The sequence below is a fragment of the Myxine glutinosa genome, chromosome 8, assembly GCF_964187855.1.
Source record: "Myxine glutinosa chromosome 8, kmMyxGlut1.1, whole genome shotgun sequence".
NCBI classification, from domain to species: Eukaryota; Metazoa; Chordata; class Myxini; order Myxiniformes; family Myxinidae; genus Myxine; species Myxine glutinosa.
In genome coordinates this window covers 74,722,171-74,736,693 of record NC_136268.1, presented here as the reverse complement: position 1 = coordinate 74,736,693, position 14,523 = coordinate 74,722,171, and the positions used below count along the sequence as shown (strand labels likewise).

The 14,523-nt window shown below is 48.5% G+C and overlaps 1 protein-coding gene across 3 annotated transcripts in view; it reads right to left on the bottom strand.

Annotated features, from left to right (window-relative positions):
- The window catches only part of LOC137432596 (focal adhesion kinase 1), a 134,189-nt gene that overhangs the window by 98,613 nt on the left and 21,053 nt on the right, over positions 1 to 14,523 (bottom strand). The window lies entirely within an intron of this gene.

Here is a 14,523-nt window from a genome sequence, read left to right as displayed (position 1 = left end):
ACCTGCATGGTCTTACTTTGAGACATGGAAAAACCTCAAGGACCTCCAAGAGGAGCAGGCAATTGCGTGCCACTACTCTGGCAAGAAGTTCCCAATTTTTGCTTACTGGCCTGTGGCATTACCCACATTGCCAAAAAAGATTTTCTTAGTAAATAAATATTTCTTGAAACAAGAAAAATTTTGTTTCAAGAAAACCATAATATTTACTTTCTACAGGCTAAAATAATTTTCTTACACACCTCAAAATACAAGTGGGGTCAAGAAAAGTTTTCTTGATGAGAAAATATTTGAGACATTTTCTTAAAAACCAGAATTTTTTTCATATTATACCCCATTTTCATATTTCTTGAAATGCCAAAGAGTTTTGTTTTATTCACACCAAAGAAAAACCATCAAGCCAATGACAAATGTGAGGTGAAGCTTGTAGGAATCTACACGACAGAGGTGAATTTCTATATTTATATGTTTGTTTATATATGCTTCAAAAATTCAAACACGACTCAACCAAATACAACCGAATTTTGCATGTGGCCTAAATGTACCCCAAGTTTGGTTTCTATGAGGCTACCATATCTGGGGGAGGGAGTTCAAGGTGGGGGGGGGGGGGGGAAGACACCAATTCTCTCGATGTAATGTGTATCGTATTGCGTCACCTAGTGGTATCAGATGTTACACATTCTCTTCTTGTAGAAAGAAAGTTTAAACAACTTAATATGCATGATGGTGATGTTGAAATCTGAGTGAGAGGAATTCGAAATTTTCAAGGTGTTTAAATACACTTATTTTAAGCTGACGTGCAAACCGAACCATCCAACACAGCTTCGCAGCAAAGCTGAAGTGATTTTTGGTCTATATATATATATATGCAGCAAGGTTGGCTGACGAAAGTGATGTTGGCTGATTTCCAAGCAGATGGAAGATGGCCATGGGCAATGATATAGGGAATAGAGCAGAATATTTGTGAAGGATATGTTGCCCGTGGATGAAATCCGTCAGCGAAGCGACAGGTAAAATGCCGACTTTAAAGTCAATGCAAAGAAGGTTTTCACAAGCAAGGTATAAATTAGAAATAGTTTATCGCAAAACAAAATTCAATAACCTCAAAAAAGTAAGATTTGGGGAGTTTCTCCCATTCAATAACCCCAAAATGAACAAGTGACAGGCATTATGTGGCCATATTTTGTTCAAGGATATTTTCGTTTACAGATATCTCTGGATAGCTTCTTTTTTTTTTTCCTGGAATCATCATTTCAAATTACATCAGTGTGCAAAAATTTAGATTTTTTAGACAAAATATAAATTTATAAATTTAGACAATTTTCTTTAGCTGACATCACAGGTAAATGCAACACAGCATTTAAACGAGTGTCAGTGGCTTAAAACATTAAATCAAAAAACATATATATATATATATATATATATATATATATATATATATATATACATATATATACAGACTTGGCATTTAATATGGAATATATTTTTTTTCTTGAGTTGGGTTTACTTTCTGAACTCAGTATATCAATCTGGTGAGTTTCTTTCACCCTTCGGTGATGTCTTTGTTGAAAGAACCATGTCACTGATTGTCTTTCGCAGCAAGAAGTCAATAACAGGATTATATCACAGGTGGCGTGACAAAATGTAAGGACAGGTACATTTGACGATTGGCTTCACAATCGGGTATATAAGGGTTGTTGCGTTGCTGCTGCACGCCCACAAACTGCTGCACATCCACAAAAGTCATTGCCGCTTCCTCTGGAGATCGTCCGTCAACTTGACAATGCTGTTTGTCATGGAGTGGTGGCTTTACGAAATTCTGGCATGGAACAGCGTGCTATTGCTCGGCAGTATGGCATCGCTCAAGGTCAGGTGTCAAAGATCCTGAAACGAAATGCTCAGAGGGGTGTCCCTACTCCAATACCGAGGCCAGGACGTCCACGCAGAACCACAAGGAGGGATGATCGCCAGCTGCACCGGTTAGTCTGCAATGGCCGTACCAAGTCAGCTAATCGGCTTAGGGCTGAGTGGCAGCAACTGACAAATGTGCCTGTATCCAGAAGGCTAGTCAACCAACGACTGGTTCAAGCAGGCTATCGTGCCAGGCGTCCCCTGAGAAAGCCACACCTGACCAGACAACACAGCCAGCGCCGATTGCAGTGGGCCAGAGAGCACCGTCAATGGCAGCCAGGACACTGGAATCACGTGACCTTCAGTGACGAGTCTAGATTTCTGGTCTATCGTCAAGATGGCCACATCCGAGTGCGCAGACAAGTGCATGAAGCCTACAACGAAGATTGTATAGTGCCAAGAGTCCAAGCTGGAGGTGGTGGGGTGACCGTTTGGGCTGCTTTTCATGCAGGGGGCAAAACTGACCTGGTTGTTCTGAATGGAAACCTGAACCAGTTCAAGTACAGGGTCATTCTGGAAGAAACATTGCTTCCATTTGCTAGTGCAGCCTTTCGAGGAAACTTTGTCTTCCAAGATGACAATGCACGGCCTCATCGTGCTCGCATGATCCAACACTTTCTTGCTGACCGTGGTGTCGAGCATATGGAGTGGCCTGCCATGTCCCCGGATATGAATCCGATAGAGAACTTGTGGGCAGAATTAACGTGTCAAATCAACAACTTGGACCAGCAGCCGACCTCTGTGCTTGAATTGCAGCAGACTATTGTCACTGCATGGCAAGCGATTCCTGTCCAAACCTTGGCAAATCTCGTGAACAGCATGCCTCGACGTGTACGTGCTCTCCTGAATGCTCGTGGGGGTTACACGAAGTACTGAACTGTAATTTTACTGTCCGTAATCCCAGTCATAATTTAGCTTTTGTTTTTGTTGAAATTCTTTTTGGCTAATGTGCAAAATAAAGACATACTTCTGGAAAACGTACAGAAGTTTAACACAGTACTGTCCGTGAATTAAGGTCGATATCAGTTTACATCACTTTCAAGGATCAATTTATTTGCTTCGAAATGTCAAATGTGGTTTTTGTTTCTTTTAAAGGTCACATTAACAAAATCTAGAATAATTTCAACATAATTCCAATGAACTTTTGGTTCCAAGTCATCTTGAAAAGTAAGTTCACCCCCACAAAAAAATATTCCATATTAAATGCCAAGTCTGTATATATATATATATATATATATATATATATATATATATATATATATATATATATATATATATATATATATATATATATATATATATTGTTGCGAATATGGAATTTGGCCTCCATATCCGCTTGTAAATATTCCCCTATTTCTCCAATACTCCCCAACTTTCCCCAATCCCCCATTCCCTAGTCCCATTGCATGTAAATAACACTCAGTAGAGCCGACCTTCCCCTTATTCCCCCATTAAATGTCGTGCCCAGGTCCACCGCACCACACGTAGACAACTTTCGGACATCTTGCTAGTTATTCTTAATCTATGTCAGTTAAGGCCTCGTTTCCATTAATTATGACTCTTCGTTGCACCAGAATGTGATTATATGGCATCAGTAGTGAGTTTAGGACCTTTCCCATACCTCCTTCCATCTTCTTCCCCAACAATTACAACAACAACAGAGGAGATGGCGGCGGCGCGGGGGAGGATGCGTCCTCACACCGGCTCGATTAGCGCCATTGACCACGCGCTCCACGGGGTTACCACGGAGGGGCTGGCTGTCAGCTCCTCCTCAAGGGCGGAGCCTGGTAACCCCCCGCACCCAATCAGAAGGGCGGACCGATTCCATCTGGGGCGGCGCTAGCGAGCCGAGGGCGTGTCACTCCCCGCCGGATATACGTGGCGACTTACCGGAAGTGAGGAGAGAGGCGCCCCCAGCTGGAGAAAGAGGTACCTGCGAGCGCTGAGTCAGATGCGCCCCGCCTGAGAAAGAACGTTGCCTGCGATCGCTGAGAGAGAAAGACCCGCCTGAGAAAGAACGTCCCCTCCGAGCGCTGTGACCTCCCCGCATCTTTGGACCGGACTGTACCCTGCTTTGAGCCAAGAGTGCACCTGGAGCCACCGATACCTGCCTTTCCCCGCCATCAATCCCCGTGTGAGTCAGCCGTTGTCCCGTTTATCTGTCGTCTGTCCGGGGTCAATATAAGAGTGTGTCTAAGTGCCTGTCTTCCTGTGATATACCTCTAGCCCCTGTAATCTAACCTTTCCGTACGAATATAATTGAGAATCGAAACATTGGTGTCTGTCATTATAATCCAGCCGGGTGTCTTCTTTTTCCTTTATTGATCCAGCGTAGCGCGGCTCCGTCAACGTCGAGTATAATCGGGTAATTTGTGCGGACACGACGGCCATTCCGCTCGGCCCACCTTAACATCAAAGTCGTGTCTGTAACAATTGGTGTCGAGGAGTGAGATTCGGACCCGGGACTAAATTTTTTTTAGGCCCAAACGTTGGGAAGTAGAATTGATTCGGAGCGCGGGTACTGCGCTCGAAATTATAACAGCAAAATTTGGATTTGTTTTACGAAAACTCGAATTTTGCAAGTCGCGCTATGGCGGATCAAGACGGCTGGGGTCCGGTAGCGGAGAGTGAAGCAGGGTCGGTCCAGGACCAAATTGAGGGACATGAGGGACATGAGGAGAGCGAAACAGCGAGGGTAGCAGGCACGCAAAATGGCGCCTCGCTGGTCACCGCGCCGGCGACCGTGGCAGCGCCCCCGGTGGATTGGAACTTGTTTTTTATACAAATGAAGGCCCTTATGGCCCAGAATAATGAAGAAATGGAAAACAGAATGGGGAATCGGATGGATGCTCAGAGTGAGCGATTGGAGGGCCAACTGGGGGTAATGAGGGACGAAGCGAGGGCTCGGAGTGAGCAATTGGGGGTAATGAGGGACGAAGCGAGGGGTACTGGTGAGAAGGTAGACAAAAATTTTGAGGGGTTAGACAATGGGATAAAAGAGGTGAGACATGGGTTAGAGGGGGTAGAAAATAGAATGGCTGCCCAGGAGAATCAGATAGAGGGAGTGAAAAATGGGTTAGAGGGGTTAGAAAACAGGATGGAAGGCAAATTGAGGGACATGAGGGACCAAGCGGAAAGGGAAGTTAACCAAATGGGGCAGCAGATAGAGGGGGTCAGAATGGGGGTAGAAACCAAACTGGATGCTCACAGGGAGGAAATGGAGCAGATGAGGGTGGCATCTGGGCAGGAGATGCAAGTGATGGGAGAGGAGATCAGAAGAGGAGTGAGTGAGGAGGTCGGAGGAGTGCGCGAGGAGGTGAGGCACTGTGAGGAGCACATGGAGAAGGAGGTGAGAAAGGGGACTGTAAAGTTACAAGGGGGCATAGAGGACCTGACGCAGGAGGTGGAGCAGCTGACGGTGGGACAGACGGAGTTAGTGGAGCAGGTTCAAAGGAACACTGCGGTATTAGGAGGTTTAAAGGCGACACAGAAAGAACTAAAAGATGACTTGGTAGCGACGAAGAGGGAATGTCAGATGGTACGTGAGGGACTGACAACGAGGTTGGACGAGGTGATAGAGGTAATGGAGACGAAGGACCGGCAGGTGAGGACGCACATGGAAACGGTCAAGGTAGCCTTGGAGGCCGAGCTTGAGGAGACGTACCGGGGAATAAAAGAGGTGAGGCACAAATTAGAAGAAGTGGAAGAAGGGGTGAGCGAAATTAAGAAGCGACGGAGAGGGGATAACAAAGAGATAAAAGAGGAGATAAAAGAATTGGTCCAAAGTCTGTGTTTGGATCGTGATGTGCTCGTTAACCGGATGAGGGATTCGCAGGTGATGGAGGAGAAGCGAAGAGGAAGAGGACCCGGTGTAAGTGGTGACCAATATGGTCGTGCGTATGATGCGCCAGGGGATTTAATAAGCTTGGGGGTCGAGATAGACCCGGGTGTTCGTGAGAGGCCGTGGGTGAAGTGTGCGACAGGTCTGGTGTGCGAAAAAGGAGGTGTGCAAGAAAGTCCGACTCTGGGGTGTGTGAGGAAAAAGTGCGTGCCAAGGAGTAGTGAGGGTGCTGGCGAGAATGAGTCGGTCGTAGCGCGTGTGCGAGGGGGCACATGGAAGCGCGGTGTGGTGAGTGTTACAGAGGGTGTGACGGGAGAGTGTGTGCAGGAGTGTGCGCGAGAAAGGTGTGTGACGGACAGGTGCATGGGGAAAGAGTGCGCTGTCAGAAGTAAGGAAGAGTGTCCACCTGTGGTGAGTGTTACAGAGGGTGTAACTGGAGAGTGTGCGCGAGAAAGGTGTGTGACGGACAGGTGCATGAGGAAAGAGTGCGCTGTCAAGAGTAAGGGTGAGTGCGCTGTCAGGAATGGAGGTGAAAGTAGTGAGAGTGACATGGAGCGTGAGTTAGTTGTGACAGGTGAGCGAGGATGTACACCTGGGATGGAAGGATGCACACCTGGAATGGTAGAGCGTGAGTGGGAATGCACGCTGGAGTTGGTGGTGAGGCACGTGGTTGGGTGTGCGAATGAGAGCACACCTGTGATTGTCACAGAGGAGGTGACTGAGGAGGGGGCGCGAAGCGGTGTATTGGTGAGGTGTGCGAGCAACGAATGTGTGCCAAAGTGTTCGGTGGTCAGGTGTGTGACCAAGGCTGTGAGTGGAATGGGTGTACCTGGGTGTGTAAGGAAGGGTACGAGGAGCATGGGCACAGCTGGATGTGTGAGCAAGGAACGGGCTGCGGGGTGTAAGCGTCCAGGTGAAGCATCGACGTTACACGGGTTAGAGGTTAGAGCGACTTTTAGCCGAAGCAGGCCCTCGGTGCGTGCCGGGCCTCGCTTTGAACGGCCGCGTCCAGGCTCCACTAGGCGGAGCTGGCAGCCCGATAGGAAGGGTCGTTATGGCGACCACGTTTTGTTGAGACGTGCCGGCAGGTCGAGATCGGGACATTGGATGGCTCCACGCCGAGGTGATGCGTGGGATCTCGGCCCGGGTAAGCCCCCGTCCCTGCACCGAGTGCCGGACGCATCCAGCCGCTGGCACAAAACAACCAGCATCCATTGCTTGGCTTTACGAAGCCGGGCTTTGGACAGGGATTGGCGCACCGAGAGGTATTAGTGAGTCGACTGGGTGATGAGGTTAGTGTTTTGGACCCAAAATTAGAGAAAAACAAAATTTGATGATTGGCAAGGGATTGGCAGTAGTGATTGGCAGATGATGGGTAGTGATTGGCAAATTTTTGATTTATTGAAATTTGATGTGCAAAATTGGTAGTGAGAGACCCCCGATGTGGTGGGATGGCAAATCCACCATCCTTCCCATGTGGGGGCAAAGGAGCTATAGTTTATGGGGTGTATGGCAGTGAAAACTAGCCCGGGTGGGTTAGGATATGGTGTGTAGGGATCTAGCGGAGATGACATTAGGTGACGTTAAGGTTAGTTAGTGACTGATACCTGTAGTGGGGACGCAGGTAGATTAGTGTGGATTATAATGACGAGGGAGCACAATAGTTTAAAGGGACGACTGGGAAGCGCAAGTTTCAGAAGGGAGTAGTTAGCTGAGATGATGCCGCGTGTGTGTGAGAATTGAACAGGTGTGATTGCACAGGTGTGCAACTGGACAGGTGTGTGGAGCAGTGTGTGAGTAATGAGTGTTGTGGATCAGCGCGAATGCGCTTGGGGAGAGAAGGGTGCAGGTGGCACCAGGTGTGAGAGCACAGGTGTGCAAGTACAGGTGTGTGGAGAGAGTTGGAGTAGGTGGTACGGAGTGGTGTGCATGGTGCGAAGGTGTGAATGGGGGAAGAGTGGACCCCCATCACGAATACCCGGGGCGGGTAGTGTAAGTGTTAGGTAGAGGGTACAGGTAAATTGTGGTTGGATATTGGCACTTGTGGTGCGGTTGCAGAATGGTGTTGTGAATGGGTGCATTAGTGTTGTGGAAATGGCTGGGCGTGTAGCCTGTTAGTGCGTGTAGTTGGTTGGGCACTCCACCACTGTGAGGATGTCGGCCAGGTGAGGCCGCAGGTGGGCTCTGGGAGCCGGTAGAGTTGTGGATGGGGCCCGAGGATCCGGAGGACGGACCCGGGTAGCCCAGTGCCAGAGAGGGCACCGAGTGGGGAGAGTGCCAGAGGGCCTTCCCCAGGTAGTTAGGTTAGGTTAGGGCAAGGAGCAGGTAAGCTCGGAGGCAACTGCAGTGGTGGAGGTGTGCAGGTGGGTAGACCCACTGGGAGAGGTACACGCCGCAGCCCAGAAATTGTGCGAGGGCACCGGGAGATGAATCGGGGGAGTGAGACCCCAAATTGAAAAGCACCACAGTTTGGCCAATGGGAATTGGTTTTTAGAACCCATAGTGTAAGAGGGCCAATGGTTTGGCCGGAGAAAGACCCCGGGTAGTGTAAAGTTGTAAAGTCATTTAGGAAATAGTTAGGATTGATGAACCTGTCGCACCATACGCAGCCACTTACCTGTGGTGATGATGATGACTCCACACCTGTGTTTTCTTTGTTTGTTGCAGGAAATGAGATTGCTGTGTGGATTTGTGAGACGCATCACGACGTGGATGAGACATTGGGGTGATTCCATCTCTCCCTCCCTAGGAGGGACTGATGTTGAATTGGTAATGGCCAATTTTGATGAGTTGAAAATGGCAAATTTTGATGAGAGTTGAAAATGGCAAATTTGATTGGTTAGGAGGGAGAGAAGACGAATTTGGTTTATGGGAGGAACGGGGAAGACAGTAGGGATGTTTGTTGATTTGTAAAGTAGATGTTTATGGGTAGTGTTGTGTTTTGTGGATACAGTAAGGGGTAAGGGAGGGGCCATGTAGGTTACCTGGTGGGGGGGGGGGGGGCGTACGATAGGAACGTACCTGTCTCACCTGGTTCCCATGTGCCCCCAGTGTGCATCACCTTACATTGCGTGCACTTTTGCGCCCTTACCACCTTACTCACTTGTCTGCTTCTTTTGTCTCCCACCTCCGAGGATCTGGCTTTGGGGTAGAGAGAGAGGAGAGAGAGGTGCTGGCTACGCAGTTGTGGGCCTACACTTTCGCTGTTTGCTGCCTGGATCGATACACCATATGGACCGCAATGTTTGTGGCCACCCACAATGGACCGCAGTTCGTTTGCGGCCAAGCACCACCCGTTGATGGACCTATGGGTCAACGTGGCACCTATGCCAAACAGGTGAACCACTTATAGTTGACACCACTGAAGGCCACAATTTAGAAATGGACGCGGTTGGCGCCTTTCTTTATTTTTAAAGAAGCCAGAAGGCCAAGTGCACCACAAGAAGAGCAAGAGACACCTGCAGGGTTAGGGGTTGTTGAATTATTTTTATTCATTGAACAATGGTGACTGCACCGATTGGTGCTGGGGGTGGTGCTTTTGATGCTTGGGGAGGGTGCTCTGCACGTTATTAAAGGCCGTCGGCCACAGAGCACTCGTGGGTTGGTGTATCGATGCTGGCATGCGCGCTCTCTCTGTGCATAACATCTGCATGTGTTCCTCCAAAAACAGGTCCTGGATCGTAGTGTAAATAGCAGCGTAGTCGTGTAAATAATGCTCCCTACCGGCTGTATGTTTAGTTTGAGAATTCTTTCCGGATTCGGTTATCCTGTGGGTGTGTTTCTGTGAGGAGAAGGGTGCAACGTCGCAGGGGGACATATTTACTCATTTGTGAATATCTGTAAAACTGTCGCACTCAGGGTAGAGTTAATAGTAGAGGGAACTACATTGCGTGCCACACTAAAGTAGGTAAAAATTTATCGGGTCGGGACGCCCCGAGGGTAGAGAAGGGTGCAATGTTGCGAATATGGAATTTGGCCTCCATATCCGCTTGTAAATATTCCCCTATTTCTCCAATACTCCCCAACTTTCCCCAATCCCCCATTCCCTAGTCCCATTGCATGTAAATAACACTCAGTAGAGCCGACCTTCCCCTTATTCCCCCATTAAATGTCGTGCCCAGGTCCACCGCACCACACGTAGACAACTTTCGGACATCTTGCTAGTTATTCTTAATCTATGTCAGTTAAGGCCTCGTTTCCATTAATTATGACTCTTCGTTGCACCAGAATGTGATTATATGGCATCAGTAGTGAGTTTAGGACCTTTCCCATACCTCCTTCCATCTTCTTCCCCAACAATTACAACAACAACAGAGGAGATGGCGGCGGCGCGGGGGAGGATGCGTCCTCACACCGGCTCGATTAGCGCCATTGACCACGCGCTCCATGGGGTTACCACGGAGGGGCTGGCTGTCAGCTCCTCCTCAAGGGCGGAGCCTGGTAACCCCCCACACCCAATCAGAAGGGCGGACCGATTCCATCTGGGGCGGCGCTAGCGAGCCGAGGGCGTGTCACTCCCCGCCGGATATACGTGGCGACTTACCGGAAGTGAGGAGAGAGGCGCCCCCAGCTGGAGAAAGAGGTACCTGCGAGCGCTGAGTCAGATGCGCCCCGCCTGAGAAAGAACGTTGCCTGCGATCGCTGAGAGAGAAAGACCCGCCTGAGAAAGAACGTCCCCTCCGAGCGCTGTGACCTCCCCGCATCTTTGGACCGGACTGTACCCTGCTTTGAGCCAAGAGTGCACCTGGAGCCACCGATACCTGCCTTTCCCCGCCATCAATCCCCGTGTGAGTCAGCCGTTGTCCCGTTTATCTGTCGTCTGTCCGGGGTCAATATAAGAGTGTGTCTAAGTGCCTGTCTTCCTGTGATATACCTCTACCCCCTGTAATCTAACCTTTCCGTACGAATATAATTGAGAATCGAAACATTGGTGTCTGTCATTATAATCCAGCCGGGTGTCTTCTTTTTCCTTTATTGATCCAGCGTAGCGCGGCTCCGTCAACGTCGAGTATAATCGGGTAATTTGTGCGGACACGACGGCCATTCCGCTCGGCCCACCTTAACATCAAAGTCGTGTCTGTAACAATATATATATATATATATCCAGTGTCTTCAGGAAGTTTTCACACCCCTTGACTTTTTCATATTTTGTTGTTACAGTCTGAATTTAAAATGGATTAAATTGAGATTTTTTTTTGTCACAGTTTGTTTTTTTTACAATTTTTTTTTTTTTTTTTTACAAAAGATGAAGCTCAAATGTCTTGAGTCAATACGTAATCAACCCCTTTGTATGAAACTTCAAATTGAGCTGAGGTGCATCCAATTTCCCTTTATCATCCTTGAGATGTCTCCACAACTTCATTAGAGTCCACCTGTGGCCAATTCAATTGATTGGACATGATTTAGAAAGAAACACACATTTCTATATAAGGTCCCACAGTTGACAGTGCATATCAGAGCAGAAACTCTACTATGAAGTGCATCTGTCCAAGGCAGTCGAACTGTCCATAGAACTCAGATAGAATTGTGAGGAGGCATAGATCTGGGGAAGGGTATAAAACAATTTCTAGAGTGTTGAATATTCCCGAGAGCACGGTGAGCTCCATCATTAGGAAATGGAAATAATAAGGAACTACCTAGACTCTTTTTACAGCTGGCCATCCGACTAAACTGAACAACTGGGCAAAAAGGAACTTGGTCAGGGAGGTGACCAATAACCCATTGACCACGCTGACAGAACTAGAGTTGCTTGGCCGAGATGGGAGAACCTGCCAGAAGGACAACAGTCTCTGCAGCGCTTCACAAATCTAGACTTTATGGGAGAGTGGCCAGACGGAAGCCACTCCTAAGCAAAAGTCGCATGACCGCATGCATGGAGTTTGCAAAAGGCACGTGAAAGACTGTGAGCATGAGGCAAAATATTCTGTAGTCCGATGAGCCAAAAATTGAACTCGTTGGCCTGAATGCAAAGCACTACGTCTGACGGAAGCCAAGTACAGCTCATTAGACATCCAACACCATTCCTACCATGAAGCATGATGGTGGTAGCATCATGCTATGGGGATGCTTTTCAGTGACAAGGACTGGGAGATTTGTAAGGATAGAGGAACAACCAATGAAACCAAATACAGGCAAGTCCTTGAAGGACAACCTACTTCAGAGTGCAAAAGACCTTAGAATCTGGCGAAGATTTACATTCCCACAGGACAATGACCCCAAGCATATAGCGAAAGCAACAATCCATCTTCAGAACAAGAATGTGAAATTCCTTGAGTTGCCCAGCCAAAGCCCAAACTTGAATCCCATTGAGAATCTGTGGATAGACTTGAAGATTGTCAAGTTGGATAGGGAGTGTCAGTGAACAGCAGAGCTTGAGCAAATCCGCAAGTAAGAATGGGAGAAACTCCCCAAATCCAGATGTGCAAAACTGATACAGCCAAACCCAAGATGACTCGAAGCTGCAATCGTTGCCAAAGGAGCTTCTATGAAGTATTGAGTCAGGAGGCTGAATACTTATGGAAATTTGATATTTGTGTATTTCATTTTTGATTATTTTGTAAAAAAAATATTTTTAAAACTTCACTTTGATATTATTGTGGAAGAATTTCATTCCACAACCTCTCCCAGGATATAGAGCTTTATTGAAATCAATCTCAACATCATCTACAACAAGAATAAGCAATACATGAGTACTCTAACATAATCCCCGAGCACATAAGCAATAATTGGATTCCGTTTCCGGTCCGGTCGTGAGAGGACGCTGGCGTCACTTGCTCGCCGCTTCTCTGACTGGACCATTGTCCGTATCTTGCTTTCCTGGTGGTCGTGGCGGATTTTTGGCCATTGAGTCTGCCCTCTGCATGGTTCCGGCTCTGCTCTGCTGCTCCTGGCTTCACCTGCTCGGCTCCTTCGCTGTTTCCTCGGGCTCACTCTCGTGGGTTGTGCCCATTGTTTGCAGCGGCGGTGGTGGCGGTTTGCCGCCGTGATCTTGATTAGCGGCGGCGGTCGTTTGCCGCTGCATTTGCCGCTTTGCCTCCTCAACCTTGGCCTCGTGCTCGTCTCTTCGCTCCTGTCTGCCCTCTGCATGGTCCCGGCTCTGCTCCTGGCTTCACCTGCTCGGCTCCTTCGCTGTTTCCTCGGGCCCACTCCCGTGGGTTGTGACGATTGTTTCGCCTCCTCACCCTTGGCCTCGTGCTCGTCCCTTCGCTCCTGCTGGCATGGCTCTGCGGTACTCCGCCGCAAGGCTTCTCCTGCTTAAAACCCGCTCCACCCCATCATGCATCTCTGCAATCAAATCGAATGGACTCCTGCGTCGACCCAGGTACATTCACCGTGGCTCCGGTCGTAAGTTTGTTTATTTACAATCAGGTCACTCCATCCCCATCCTCTGGTCGGCTCAGCGCACTCCCACTCATCGTCCCAACACACCTGGTCACAACAACACACAAAATCGCACCTCCTGTCTGCGAACCCTGGCCAAATCACCTGGATTCATACCCGCCGTACAAAACAACATCAAGCTCACCCTGTTCAATACCCGGTCCCTCAACAACAAATGCCTCATCCTGAACGACTACATCCTGGAAAATAAACTGGACTTTCTCTGTCTCACTGAGACCTGGCAACAACCACTGGACTACTACACGCTCAACCTCACCACACCCAATGGATATTCTTACATCAATAAACCACGCTCGGAGGGCCGAGGTGGTGGAATTGCCGTTATTCACCGACAAGACATCAAGACCAACCTCATCTCCATCTCATCTGCTCCATCATTTGAACACCTGGCTTTTAAACTCTCTGGTCACACACAGTCAGTCATGGCTGTTGTCTACCGCCCTCCCAAACCACACCCATCATTCCTGTCTGACTTCTCCTACTTTCTGACCCAGCTATGTTCCCTCTCCCCCTCAATCCTCCTCCTTGGTGATTTCAATATCCACATGGACTCCACTGACTCCACGCTAACCACTGACTTCACTGATTTACTCACCTGCTTTAACCTCACTCAACATGTCAACTTTCCTACCCATAACCGTGGTCACATTTTGGACCTTGTCTGCTCTACTGGACTAATTTTGCACCATCTCTCTGGCTCCGACCTCACTCTCTCTGACCACCTAGCCATCACTCTGACCATCAACATCCCCACCCCAGCACCAAGGCATTATCGCACTATCAACTTCCGTAAGCTAAACGCTCTTTCACCTACCTCATTCTCATCGACCCTCTCTGAAAAATGTCCACTTCTCCCTTCGTTGACCTCCACACCCCTTCTGACCTCACTGACTACTACAACCACACTCTCTCCTCCTGCCTTGACCAACTTGCGCCTATAAAAACCAAAACAGTTTCTTTCACCCATTCTGCTCCCTGGTTTACCCCTGAACTCCGCCTGATGAAAACTCGTGCTCGCCAACTTGAAAGACTCCGCAATAAAACAGGTCTCACAGTTCACTCCCAGGCCTACAAGGACCACATACAACACTATAAAGATGCCCTCTCCCACGCCCGCTCCGCCTACTACTCTCAAATTATCCACTCTGGCTCCGGAAACCCAAAAGCACTCTTCTCTACAATAAACAAACTCCTCAGCCCCCTGAACACCACCACCCAGTCATTCACAATAGACAACTGCATCTCCTTCCTTTCATTCTTCCAACGCAAAATTGAAAACATCTACAACAGCTTGACCACTGCCGCACCCGCTCCCCCTCAAACCACCTGCCCCCCCTTATCCTGCCATCCCCTGTCTCAATTCTCCCCAGTCT